Here is a 14,834-nt window from a genome sequence, read left to right on the forward strand (position 1 = left end):
CAAGAACCTTTAGCTCCTTCTCAAGGGCTGTAGAGAATATTCTGAGCCATATCGTTTCAGCTGTTTTTGCAGACACTGAAAAACCTCCACCAGATGGAAGAAGCTAACTGAATGCCATCCACAAGCATGTAGACCCCAGACCAATCAGAACCAGAAGGTTGATGATGTTGACTCCTGATTATCTCACCACCAATCAGAAGAATTTCCCCCAGCTGATCACATACCCTACAACCCTCTTCCTCACCCTGTCTTTAAACCCTTTCCCTGGAAGCCATCAGGGAGTTCAGACCTTTTCCTTTGTACCTTAGCTTTCGGCACTCCTTGCTTGGTGCCCTGCAGTATATACCACATTTTCCTTAACCACAACCTGGTGTCAGTAGATTGGTTTTACTGCACTGGTGAGCAGACTCATTTGGTTTGATAACAAAATCAATTTAGAAATTACTCTTCAAAGATAGAGAATTTAAATGATCTTCTCTTGAGCCAAAATATAAAATTGTATGCAAGACTTAAAAGAACCAGTAGCAAACTACTAAGTCTGCATATATTATTTTTACAACACTCTGGTATTACATATCCTAACATAAACACAGGAACATTTTGGCTGGTACTTTTTAAGACTAAATTCTGAAATTCAAAGCTGAGTGAAAAGTGAAAGTTCAATCATCAAAGAGTCACTTCGGATGAGATTCAAGATGCATCAGAACATTGCCAACAAAAAGTCTTAGAAAACAGTTTTAAAAATCTGCAAAAATAAGTCTTGGTTTGAGAAATGTAGCAGTTAGGAAAACTCATGTAAACACAAAGATCTCAGAGCTGTTCAAATCAGTCCAAATCTATTTCAGATTTCTGGTTTCTAGAATCTATAAATAACTGCTATAATTTAATATGAAAAGGGAAGCAATCCAAATAAATCTAACAGGCAATCGGCAGGGATAAACCTTCACAAAGGAAGACAATGAACATGTGAAAAGGCCTCAACATATTAGGAAAATGCAAATTAAAACCACAATGAAATTCCATTAGAGTTACACTAAAAGGTTAGAAATCTAAATTTGTTTTAAATTGACAGCTCCAAATATTGGTGAGGATACAGAGCAACTGAACTCGTATATATTGTTGATTAGATTGTAAAATGGTTGTTGGGCTGCACCTGCCAGGCTTGCAAGCCCTGTACCTGCCCAGCTTTAAGACCAAAGGAAGAGCCTGGAGTTGGCGGCAACAGAAGCATCAACGGTCTAACCCAGGGGTCCCCAACCTTTTCGGCAGCAGAGACCAGTTTTACAGAAAACAGTTTTTCCACAGGCTCAGGGGTTGGGGGATGGTTTGGGGATGATTCAAGCACTTTATTGTGCACTTTATTTCCATTTTTATTCTACATCTCCACCTCAGATCATCAGGCATTAGGCCCCAGAGGTCGGGGACCCCTTGTTCAATGGATAGGGGATCTTACTTATATTTCTGAAGCAAGGTCCTGGAGCAACATGCGCACTACGCAACTGGTGGGTAGGACATGGCGGCAGTCCATGCTCCCAGGGGAGGGGAGGTTACTATTTATGGTGTAATTAGTGTCAGGTGGCTTATTGGTTACCACAAACTAGCAAAAGGGCACGTCTCTCACGGCCCCTTTGATTAGCTAACAGTTGGAGACGAGCTGATTTAAAGGTTAGAACAATCACTAATGGGCTTCCACAATTGCTCAGTAGTAAAGAATCTGCCTGCAATACAGGAGACACAGGAAAAGCAGGTTCGATCCCTGGGTCAGGAAGATCCCCTATGGGAGGAAATGGTAACCCACTCCAGTATTCTTTCCTGGAGAATCCCATGGACAGAGGAGCCTGGTGGGCCACAGCTTGCCAGAGGGCTACAGGTTGCAAAGCGTCGCACATGACTGAACACAAGTGCAGCTGGACAATCACTAGCTGGGATGGAGACAAGTTTGTAGTTAGGTGAGCTATGTGAGTGTAGGTGTAGGCGAAGCAGGCACTGGTTGAGCGATTTACAGAGACGGTAAGAGAGAAGTCAATTAGGTGGCCCAATCATACAGTTCTAAAAATAACTGTGTTCCAATTACAGAAAGACACAAAATTCTCCAAAACAGAGAATGAATATATATCATTTAACTGTGGGAGTCCCTGGTGACTAAGATTAAAAACAAAACAAAACAAAAGGTAAACAGATAGGCATCAGGCCAATCTTAAGAAAGTTTCTGTATTAAGATTTTACCATTATTCAAAAAATTTTAAACAGTATAAAAGTGTTTTAATTATGAATAAATGCTTATAAATAAATATCTTATTAAAAGGTTACAATATTCAGTACTCCTAATTATGGTAATACTTGGATGGATTAAATATTTTCACCGTGTGGGATAAAATGCAAACAACATTTTTGTTGACACCTGATCCTCATTTCTTTTCTGACAGGGAGTCAATTTATTGGAAATAACTTACATCTGTCTTATAGATGAATAAATAATCACTAACTGCACTCACTGAAGTTCACGGTTCACGTATTGCTGAAGCCTGGCTTGGAGAATTTTCAGCATTACTTTACCAGCGTGTGAGATGAGTGCAATTGTGCAGTAGTTTGAGCATTCTTTGGCATTGCCTTTTTTGGGGATTGGAATGAAAACTGACCTTTTCCAGTCCTGTGGCCACTGCTGAGTTTTCCAAATTTGCTGGCATATTGAGTGCAGCACTTTCACAACATCATCTCTCAGGATTTGAAATAGCTCCACTGGAATTCTATCACCTCCACTAGCTTTGTTCATAGTGATGCTTTCTAAGGCCCACTTGACTTCACATTCCAGGATGTCTGGCTTTAGGTGAGTGATCACACCATCGTGATTATCTGGGTCATAAAGGTCTTTTTTGTACAGTTCTTCAGTGTATTCTTGCCACCTCTTCTTAATGTCTTCTGCTTCTGTTAGGTCCATACCATTTCTGTCCTTCATTGAGGCCATCTTTGCATGAAATGTTCCCTTGGTATCTCTAATTTTCTTGAAGAGATCTCTAGTCTTTCCCATTCTGTTGTTTTCCTCTATTTCTCTGCATTGATCGCTAAGGAAGACTTTCTTATCTCTCCTTGCTATTCTTTGGAACTCTTTATGGCAGAAAGTGAAGAGGAACTAAAAAGCCGCTTGATGAAAGTGAAAGAGAAGAGTGAAAAAAGTTGGCTTAAAGCTCAATATTCAGAAAACGAAGATCATGGCATCTGGTCCCATCACTTCATGGGAAATAGATGGGGAAACAGTGGAAACAGTGTCAGATATTATTTTGGGGGGCTCCAAAATCACTGCAGATGGTGACTGCAGCCATGAAATTAAAAGACGCTTACTCCTTGGAAGGAAAGTTATGACCAACCTAGATAGCATATTCAAAAGCAGAGACATTACTTTGCCAAAAAAGGTCCATCTAGTCAAGGCTATGGTTTTTCCTGTGGTCATGTATGGATGTGAGAGTTGGATTATAAAGAAAGCTGAGCGCCGAAGAATTGATGCTTTTGAACTGTGGTGTTGGAGAAGACTCTTGAGAGTCCCTTGGACTGCAAGGAGATCCAACCAGTCCATTCTAAAGGAGATCAGTCCGGGGTGTTATTTGGAAGGACTGATGCTAAAGCTGAAATTCCAGTACTTTGTCCACCTCATGAGAAGAGTTGACTCATTGGAAAAGACTCTGATGCTGGGAGGGATTGGGGGCAGGAGGAGAAGGGGACGACAGAGGATGAGATGGCTGGATGGAATCACCAACTCGATGGACATGAGTTTGGGTAAACTCCAGGAGTTGGTGATGGACAGAGCGTGCTGCGATTCATGGGGTCGCAAAGAGTCAGACATGACTGACTGAGTGACTGAATTGAACTGAACTGAACTGCACTGAGCTTTTAAGATCGCTGAGATGTAGATATGTATCTAAAACTATACTCTGTCAAAATTATGAACATCTGACCACTGTTCTTGTAAACTTCAAGCAATGCTATATATTACCTAAATCCACACAGTTACCTTGTTTGTATTATCTGAGTAAAATTTGGGGTATAAATGTTCAATAACAAGTAAATTTAGCATTCTTTAATGTCAACTTAAATTGTAAGTTTAAGACCCTTAATTAAATTTATGACTTCAGACTTAATTAACTTTAAGACCTAAGGCTTAGGAAAACTTAAGTAATTAAAATAAATAGAAGTCTCTCCTTGTGACAGAGGATATGGTACTTGGCAAGCAGAGACACAAGCAGTAGTGTCAAACAGAAACACTGGGTGACTACACAGTAATTTTTACTTACGTGCTGTTATTCATTCACACATTTGTTCTTGCTAATACTCATTTTAAGAGGATAAAATTAACAGAGTGAAATATTGTCTTAAAATGTGCTTGAGTGCCTCCCTAGTGGCTCAGTGGTGAGAATCTGCCTCCCAATGCAGGGGACACAGGTTCTATCCCTGGTCCCAGAAGATCCCACATGCTGAGAGACAACTAAGCCCCTGTGCCAACTGCTAAGCCAGCTCTCTAGAGCCCACGTGCCTAGACCCCGCACTCCACAACAAAAGAAGCCACTGCAATGAGAAGCCCGCGCACTGCAACTACAGAGTAGCCCTTGCTCAGTGCAGCTGGAGAAGGCCCTCACACAGCAAAGAAGACCAAGAACAGCCACAGACAAATAAATCTTTAAAAAATGTGCATTTAAAAACTAATGGTTTATTTAAGCAGTATCATCTCATTATGTAGTACATATATATTTTAAATAAAAACATTTGGAGGTAATAAGATTAAATTTTAAAGGAAGTTATGTATAACAGAGAAAGCGAGCTCTGGTAGCTCACAAATAAAATTGGTCTTTGTAGGCTGTACAAAAATATTTTTGTTTTCTTCATGTTCTACCCAGATGTCAGGATTTTTTTCCTTTGGGAAGGGTTTATTGAGAATTGAGCTATTCTGGCATATTTCACAAATATAAACAATCATAAGCAAATCCACCAGAAAAATAAGGGATTTCTCACTTGTGTAAAGTTAACATTCCTTTGGTAGTTGTAATGTATTAACTACATTAATACATTAATGTATATTACCTACTAATACATTAATGTATATTGACTACTCTGGTTAATAATTTAGGCAAATAGGTGGCTATTTCTTTTTCTTAGAAACTTATGATTTTACTCAACCATAATTCCATTGATGATCTATCCAGGATAAGTCCGCAAACGCCATATTAAACTGACCACGTGTTTTTCATACTCCATCATCTCTGTTACTCCCCTGAAGCACAGACCCTCTCTCTTTGGAACCAAGGGTTGGCCCCTGGAAAGGAAGTACACTATCAATAGTGAGTTAGGATAGATAGGCTCCACATTTTCTTAGTTAAGTAAAAAAGAGAAGCTCAGCCAAACCTAAATTATTAATATGAATATAATGTTGGATAGAAATATATTCATGTTCATGAACTTGGGCTGATATGGTCACTTCCAACAAATTCACTTCTAAGAAAATTTTATTTATGGGTTTCAAATACCTGGGTCAACAACTCTGGTTCTGGGCCAAATGAATTTTGGATTTCCTCTCTTGCCTAAAAAAAAAAAAATACAAAATATGTAATAATTTTCAAGATACTGAACATCAAGCAATGGAAGACAGCGATCCTTGAAAGATGAACAATGAATAAGGTGAGCCCTATGACTATCCCAACCGAGTACTTTGGCAGAATTTCAGACCAGAGTATGGACGAAAGGACCAATAAACTGAACAAGTTCAATGACTTAGAATTCCTTGAAAGGCATAAACTACCAAAACTCACTCAAGAATAACTAAATAACCTGGATAGCCCTATATGTACTGAATATTATATAGTATATTAAATAAAGAAATTGAATTTTTAGGTAGAAACCTTCTGACAAAGGAAACTTCAAGCCCTGGAGGCTTCAATGGTGAATTCTACCAAATATCTAGAGAGAAATGGTATCACTTTTTCAGAAACACTTCTAAAAAGATTGAAAAGGAGGGCATACTTCACAATCCATTCTAAAAGAAAGGGCATTGCTGTATTACTACAACCAGACAAAGATGCTACAAGAAGACCAATCATCAGTATCCCTCATTAATATACATGTCAAAATTTGAAATAAAATTTTTGCAAACCAAATATAACAATATATAAAATGTACAATACATCATGAATGGGGCTTCCCTGTTGGCTCAGACAATAAAGAATCTGCCTGCAATGTGGGAGACCAGAGTTTGATCCCTGGGTCAGGAAGACCCCTGGAGAAGGGAATGTCTACCCACTCCAGTATTCTTGTCTGGAGAATTCCATGGACAGAGGAGCCTGGCAGGCTATAGTCCATGGGGTCACAAGTAGTTGGACATAACTGATCAACTAGCACTTTGAACTTTTTAATATGTTAGTTTTATTCCAGGAATGTAAGATCAGCTTATAATTTGAAAATCAACAAATATAATTCACCACATTAAACAACTAGAAAAGGGGAAAAAAAATATGATATGTCAATAGATACAGGAAAGGATTTAACAAAATCCAACATCCTTTCCTAATAAAAAATTTCTCAATGAACTGAAAATAAGAAAGAACTTCCTCAATCTGATAAAGGGCATTTATGAAAAATGTATAGGTAACATTAGACTTTATGATGAATGTTTTCACCTTAATTTCAGGAACAAGACAAGGATGTCTGCTTCAGCTATTTCAGTTCAATAGTGTACCAGGAGTTTTAACAGATGAATAAAGCTAGAACAAAAAATAAAAGAAATTTATACAGGAGAAGAAGTAAAACTGTCATTATTCACATATGATATCATTGTCTATGTAGAAGATCCAATGGAATCCACACACAAAAAAAAGCTTTGACTTTATGAATTCTTAATATGGGAACTGTAAATGTAATTAGTGGACTCTCAAAAGAATTTAAGTGTAATGACTCTAATATTTGGAATTCAGGAGTGTTTTAAAATGAGTTGAGCTTGGGGAAAAAAGTCACAATTATTTTGGATAAAAAGATGTTGTTATAAAGTTCACTAACATTCAGAAAACTAAGATCATGGCATCTGGTCCCATAACTTCATGGGAAATAGATAGGGAAACAGTGTCAGATTTTATTTTGTGGGGCTCCAAAATCACTGCAGATGGTGATTGTAGCCATGAAATTAAAAGACGCTTACTCCTTGGAAGGAAAGTTATGACCAACCTAGACAGCATATTGAAAAGGAGAGATATTACTTTGCCAACAAAGGTCCATCTAGTCAAGGCTATGGTTTTCCAGTGGTCATGTATGGATGTGAGAGTTGGACTGTGAAGAAAGCTGAGGGCCGAAGAACTGATGCTTTTGAACTGTGGTGTTGCAGAAGACTCTTGAGAGTCCCTTGGACTGCAAGGAGATCCAACCAGTCCATCCTAAAGGAGATCAGTCTGGGGTGTTCACTGGAATGACTGATGCTGAAGCTGAAACTCCAGTACTTTGGCCACCTCATGTGAAGAGTTGACTCATTGGAAAAGACCCTGATGCTGGGAGGGATTGGGGGCAGGAGGAAAAGGGGACGACAGAGGATGAGATGGCTGGATGGCATCACCGTCTCGATCGACATGAGTTTGAGTGAACTCCAGGAGCTGATGATGGACAGGGAGGCCTGGCATGCTGTGATTCACAGGGTTGCAAAGAGTCGGACATGACTGAGTGACTGAACTGAACTGAATTCTAACCACATAATATCTGTAAACAATCAAAGTGCTGATAGAACTTATGATGATTTTGTAAAAATAGTACATATATGAATTGGCCTTGCTATAAAGCTACTTATTAAATAGGTCAAATATTATATAAGCACAGTGTCTTTACTGATTCCCTGTACACCATTCATGGCAATGTAGCTGTTTGCATGGTTTCAACATAATTAGAAAAAACAAATTTATAATCATAACTGTACCAGAAATGTCACACTTGAAGGCAAAGTGCATTTCATTAAGTGGACAAGCCCACTCTAAAAGAATTAGAACTGAACTTCATGTATGGGATTTGGTTTGGTACCCATTCTATGACTAATAGGATTCCAGCCTTACAAGAATATATATCATCACTCCTGGAAAGTCAGATACAATCATGAATTTGAGTTCTTAGAGGTGAAAAATTATTTTTGTTGTCGTTCAGTTGCTCAGCAGTGTCTGCCTCTTTGCGATCCCATGGGCTGCAGCACGCCAGGCTCCTCTGTCCTCCACTATCAAGTAGTGTTTGTTCTGATTCATGTCCATTGAGTCGGGGATGCTAACCAACCATCTCATCTTCTGTTGCCTCTTCTCCTTTTGCCTTCAATCTTTCCCAGAGTCAGGGTCTTTTCCAATGAGTTGGCTCTTCACATCAGGTGGCCAAAGTGTTGGAGCTTCAGCATCAGTCCTACATTTTTAGGGATGGTGGTTAATCCTAGAAAAAAACAGCCACTTTTTCTTTGATTCCTTGCCTCAGAGTAGACAAGGTGACAAGAGCAGATAAAGTAAGGAGGTTTGGAAGGAAGGGGGAAAGAAAGAGGGAAAAATTAAATAAAAAAAGGAAGGGAAGGGAACTGGAAAGTACAGAATTGAGGAGAGGAAGGAGAGAAAAAGTTGAGGAAAGAAGGAGATGAATAAGGAGGAGAGAGAAGAGAAGAAAGGACATGGATGGGAGGAGAGAAAAGGAAATTCTGGAATAATAATGGAGCCTGGATTTTTTTTTTTAATCTCTGAATAGAAATTAATTATCTGTCTTTAAAATGGAGTAGTTCTAGTTTTGTTAAGCTAACAGCAAAGGCATTAATCAACACTTTTAATTGAACTTAGGTAAATAAGATAGGCCATGTTGAAAAGAACATAGATAATATAAAATCTTTAGTCCATAGACTATATAAAACAGCTAATATTGATCTTGAGTTGCCACAAGATTTTGTTTGGAAATTTTCCTATTACACTGGGAAAGGATATCAGTATATGATGAAACACCATTGCAAGCATGATTCCATATATAGTGCATAGATGAACCTATGTCTAATTTTTGCCATTTATTACAAAATGTAAAAGAGACTGACTGGGCCAAAAACATCCAGTGAGTGATCTTAGCACAAATATTGCAATGAGAATCTTTTTTTCTTTTTTGGCCTGAGAGAGATCTTTGAAGATTTTCTGAGTCAAAAGGAGGACTTTAAAAAACTGTCCAAATCTGCTCTGAGACAGAATCTTTTTCTGGTAATATAATGTACAACCTCATCTCAAGAAAAGATTGGTAGTCCTGATGAACTGTTTAAGCAGTTTCTGATGAATGTAAAATGGATTAAAACCTCTTTGAAGAAACTAGTAACCCACCCAACCCAGACGACTGTCATTAGACCTGAAACTAAATTTACTTTTTAATTTCACTTCTCTTTTCCCCATAAATGTCTCTACCAAGAAAGAAATCCTTGAAATGGCCTGCTATTTTACAAGTCTGTAAAATCCTTGATGTGTGTACATAGCTCAATGTTATTTAATGGCACTTTGTGTAAAAGGAATAGTAAATTGTAACTTACTAATGGACTTTTAAAAATGACAGTGTTAAAGATAAATTATATTGCTCTTGCTTAAGAAAAAACACACCAAAATCATCACTACATTAGATACTGTTTTGAGGGGGAAATAATTCCAGAATTATCAGTAACGACATGTCGTGTGCCATGACAACCACTTCTGGGGTGACATGGGATATATGCCTAAACAGAGGGAATAAGAACAGTTATAAGACTTATCAGGAAAGATAAGTTATAAGATTTATCAGGAAAACCAGCTGGTATCTAAGATTCTGAGCAGGATTAAACATCACAAATGGGTTATGGGTATCAGGTAAAGTAGTCACGAGATAGCATATCACATAAGCACAGTGATTGCTAAGGAAGAAATGCTGCTGCTACTAAGTCGCTTCAGTCGTGTCTGACTCTGTGCGACCCCATAGATGGCAGCCCGCCAGACTTCCCCGCCCCTGGGATTCTCCAGGCAAGAATGAACACTGGAGTGGGCTGCCATTTCCTTCTCCAATGCATGAAAGTGAAAAGTGAAAGTGAAGTCGCTGAGTCGTGCCCGACTCCTCGAGACCCCATGGACTACAGCCCACCAGGATCCTCTGTCCGTGGATTTTCCAGGCAGAGTACTGGAGTGGGTGCCAATTCTTAGTAAAACAGAATGAAAGTAGTATGACTGCTCCACTCACTCTTCTACAGCATAGAGATTATGGGTTGCCTGAAAGTACTAAATCACATGTGCAGATATCTATGAAGTATTCAGTAATCCTGATCCTACTTAGGGGAGATAAAAATCTACTCAGACTGTCAGTTTCTAATATTACCCCAAATTTATTTTCAGTTACAACAAACCAAACAAATGCTTGATATAAGCACCAGACATTCCCCCTGCAGGATTTTTTTTTTTAAATCCTAGGCTGTACAAAATCAGACAACTAATACCGTGTGAAAAAATTAGAGAATGTAAATTAAACAATAGAATGTTTAACTTCAAAGTATAAAAAATAAGCCAGGTGCTAGTTAAGAATATGGACAAGAGACACTGGTACAAAAGAAGAAATCTTACCTCTACACCCAAGAGGGTGAGGGGTCAGTTCAGTTCAGTTCAGTCGCTCAGCCGTGTCCGACTCTTTGCAACCCCATGAATCGCAGCATGCCAGGCCTCCCTGTCCATCACCAATTCCCAGAGTTTACTCAGACTCACATCCATCAAGTCAGTGATGCCATCCAGCTATCTCATCCTCTGTTGTCCCCTTCTCCTCCTGCCCCCAATCCCTCCCAGCATCAGAGTCTTCTCCAATGAGTCAACTCTTTGCATGAGGTGGCCAAAGTACTGGAGTTTCAGCTTTAGCATCAGTCCTTCCAATGAACACCCAGGGTTGATCTCCTTCAGGTATGGTTTTCCCAACATGTGTGCCATGTCTTTATTCTGTTTCTTGCAAGCCCTGGGGGAGAGCAGCAGAGAGGTCTTTATAGACATTTGGGGAGCCAGGTGATGAAGTGAGGGTCGAAACAGCAGGAAAAGATGATAAATCTGACTTTTCCTACTAATCCACATATCCAAAGTGTAGCTGTTTGTAAGCTCAGTAACGGGGTAAAAATAATTACCTCTTGGTTTCCAACCCTAGATCATATATCATATAACCCTTTAATTATAATAGTTGTCCTTAGAGTGGTTCCACTAAATCAGAAAAGACCTTGCCTAGAGAAAGGGGAGGGAGAAATATGCAATGAAGTTTAAGTAAGCAGCTGGTTTGGACTTTTAGGTCATACTGAAGAGATATAACTTTATTCTAAGAGCATGGAGAAGCCACCAACTGTTTTGTGCGTAAGTGGCAAGATCTATTGTATTCTTTAAATATTAGTTTGTAAAGAAGGAATTATGGAGAGGCTAGTCAGGATACTTTTGCTGTACTCTAGGTAAGAAATATTAGGGCTTAGAATATAGTGAAGAATAGAAGTAGACAGATTTAAGATATATTACAGAGGAACTAAGAATACTTTCTTGTGGTTTGTGAATGGGGGATGAGAGAAAGGGGGAAATGAAAGCAATTCCCTGACTTTCTATTTGGGTCACTGAGGAAATAACTGATCTGAGGACAGACTAAGAGATTAATAGGTTTGGGAGTGAAGTCAGGAGTTCAGATTTCAATGTGTAGAGTTTAAAAACCTTAGCAGACCTCCAAATAAAAGTGTCAATTAAACATCTGTCTATATGACATTCTCAGAGAAAATGTCAGGGTTAGATAAATACATTTGATAATCATCAGCATGTAAGTTGTATTAGAAAAATGGGTTTAGAAGAACTGTGGAGAGAGTGAAATAAGCAGAAGAAGATATATGAAGAACAAGCTCTAAAGCAAGAATGAGTATTCCACTGAATTTAGGGAAATGGAGGTCACTGGTGACTGACAAGAATAGTTTCATTGAAGTGATGAAGCAAGATTAAGAGTAAGTGGGAAGAATTCCCTGGTGGCACAGTGGTTAAGAGTTTGCCTGATAATGCAGGGGACATGGGTTCAATCCCTGGACCGGGAAGATTCCACGTGCTGCGGAGCAACAAAGCCCACGTACCACAACTCCTGAGCACACACACCTAGAGCACGCGTTCCGCAACAAGAAAAGCATCACGATGAGAAACCTGAGCACCATAAAGAAGGATAGCCCTTGCTCACTACAACTAGAGAAAGCCTGCGGTCAGCAATGAAGACCCGGCGCGGTCAAAAATAAAATTAAATAAATAAAAAATTTTTAAAAAAAGGGTACATGGGAAGTGCGAAGTTTGAGCAAACTCTGGGAGATGGTGAAGGACAGGGAAGCCTGGAGTGCTGCAGTCCATGGGGTAGCAAAGAGTTGGACATGACTTAGTGAATGAACAACAACAGGAAGCATGAAAAAAAAGACAAGCTGTGGAGACAGAATGGTAGCCAGAACGAGATGATGGATCAAGACAGTCTGCTTTTGTTATTGCTTTTTCAATAGGAAGAAGGACCGAGGGTGTGTGTGCATACTCATAGAAATGGCCTAGTCAATAATGAGAAATCAATGATAGAGGACAACATTGGAGAGCCTAAGTATGGACTGATGGTGGTGGTTGTTCAGTCACTCAGTCGTGTCTGACTCTTTGCGACCCTATAGACTGCAGCACACCAGGCTTCCCTGTCCTTCACCAGCTCTGGGAATTTGCTCAAACTCATGTCCATGGAGTCAGTGATGCCATCCAGTCATTTCATCCTCTGTCATCCCCTTCTCCTCCCACCTTCAATCTTTCCCAGCATCAGAGTCTTTTCCAATGAGTCGGCTCTTTGCATCAGGTGGCCAAAGTATTGGAGCTTCAGCTTCAGCATCAGTCCTTCCAGTGAATATTCAGGACTAATTCTCTTTAGGATTGACTGATTTCTTCTCCTTGCATTCCAAGGGACTCTCAAAAGTCTTCTTCAGCACCTCCATTCAAAGTCATCAATTCTTTGGTGCTCAGCCTTTTTTTATTGTCCAGCTCTCACATCCGTACATGACTACTGGGAAAACATAGCTTTGACAACATGGACTTTTGTAGGCAAAGTAGTGTCTCTGCTTTCTAATACACTGTCTAGGTTTGTCATTGCTTTTCTTCCAAGCAGCAGACCTCTTTTAATTTCATGGCTGCAGTCACCATCTGCAGTGATTTTGGAGCCTGAGAAAATAAAATTTCTCACTGTTTCCATTGTTTCCCCATCTGTTTGCCATGAAGTGATAGGACCAGATGCCATAATCTTAGTTTTCTGAAAGTTGAGTTTTAAGCCAGGTTTTTCCACTCTCTTCTTTTACCTGTCACTCTTTAGTTCCTCTTCACTTTCTGCCATAAGGGTGGTATACTGGCATATCTGAGGTTATTGATATTTCTCCCAGCAGTCTTGATTCCAGCTTGTGCTTCATCTAGCCCAGCATTTCACATGATGTACTCTGCATAGAAATTACATAAATAGGGTGACAATATACAACCTTGATGTACTCCTTTCCCAATTTTGAACCAGTCCATTGTTTCATGTCTGGTTCTTACTGTTGCTTCTTGACCTGCATACAGGTTTCACAGGAGGCAGGTAATGTGATCTGGTATCCCCACCTCTTTAAGAATCTTGTACAGTTTGTTGTGGTCTACACAGTCAAAGGCTTTAGTGTAGTTATTGAAGAAGAAGTAAATGTTTTTCTGAATTCCCTAGCTTTTACTATGACCCAACAGATGTTGGCAATTGGATCTCTGATTCCTCTGCATTTTCTAAATCCAGCTTTAACATCTGGAATTTCTCAGTTCACATATTGTTGAAGCTTAGCTTGAAGGATGTTGAGCATTACTTTGATAGCATGTGAAAGGAGTGCATTTGTGCAGCAATTTGAACATTCTTAGGCATTGCCCTTTTTGGGGATTGGAATGAAAACTGACCTTTTTCATTCCTGTGGCCACTGAGTTTTCCAAATTTGCTGGCAGATTGAGTATAAGCACTTTAACAGCATTTCTTTTAGGATTTGAAATAGCTCAGCTGGAATTCCATCACCTCCACTAGCTTTGTGTGTAGTGATGCTTCCTAATATCCACTTGACATCATTCTTCAGGATGTCTGGCTCTAGGTGAGTGAACATATCGTTGTGGTTATCCTGGTCATTAATATCTTTTTTGTATAGTTCTTCTGTTTATTTTTGCCACCTCTTCTTGTATTTTCTGCTTTTGTTAGGTCCATACCATTTCTGTCCTTTATTGTACCTATCTTTCCATGAAATATTCCCTTGGTATCTCTAATTTTCTTGAAGAGATCTCTAGTCTTTTCAATTCTATTGTTTTCCTCTATTTCTTTGCACTGTTTACTTAAAAATGCTTTCTTATCTCTCCTTGCTACTCTTTGGAGCTCTGCATTCAGATGGATACATCTTTCCTTTTCTCCTTTGCCTTTTGCTTCTCTTTTTTTTCTCAGCTATTTGTAAGGCCTCCTCAGACAACCATTTTACCCTTTGTATTTCTTTTTCTTGGTGATGCTTCTGCTCACTTCCTCCTGTACAGAGTTATGAACCTCTGTCCATAGTTCTTCAGGCACTCTTTTAGATTTAATCCCTTGAATCTATTTGTCACTTCCACTGTACAAACAGATTTAAGGGATTACATCTGATAGAGTGCCTGAAGGTGGGAGAAAGCAATTCTGTGCTTAGGTAGGACAAGTGTCTGCAGAAAAAGGACATATATGAGAACCCTGTGTGAGGAAAGAGTGAGATCCATATTTTGAAATTAATTAGGGACCACAGGATGCAAGCACTTTCCCCAAAAACAGCTCACAGAGTC

This window comes from Bos indicus x Bos taurus, chromosome 4 (genome assembly GCF_003369695.1).
Source record: "Bos indicus x Bos taurus breed Angus x Brahman F1 hybrid chromosome 4, Bos_hybrid_MaternalHap_v2.0, whole genome shotgun sequence".
In the NCBI taxonomy this organism is placed as follows: Eukaryota; Metazoa; Chordata; class Mammalia; order Artiodactyla; family Bovidae; genus Bos; species Bos indicus x Bos taurus.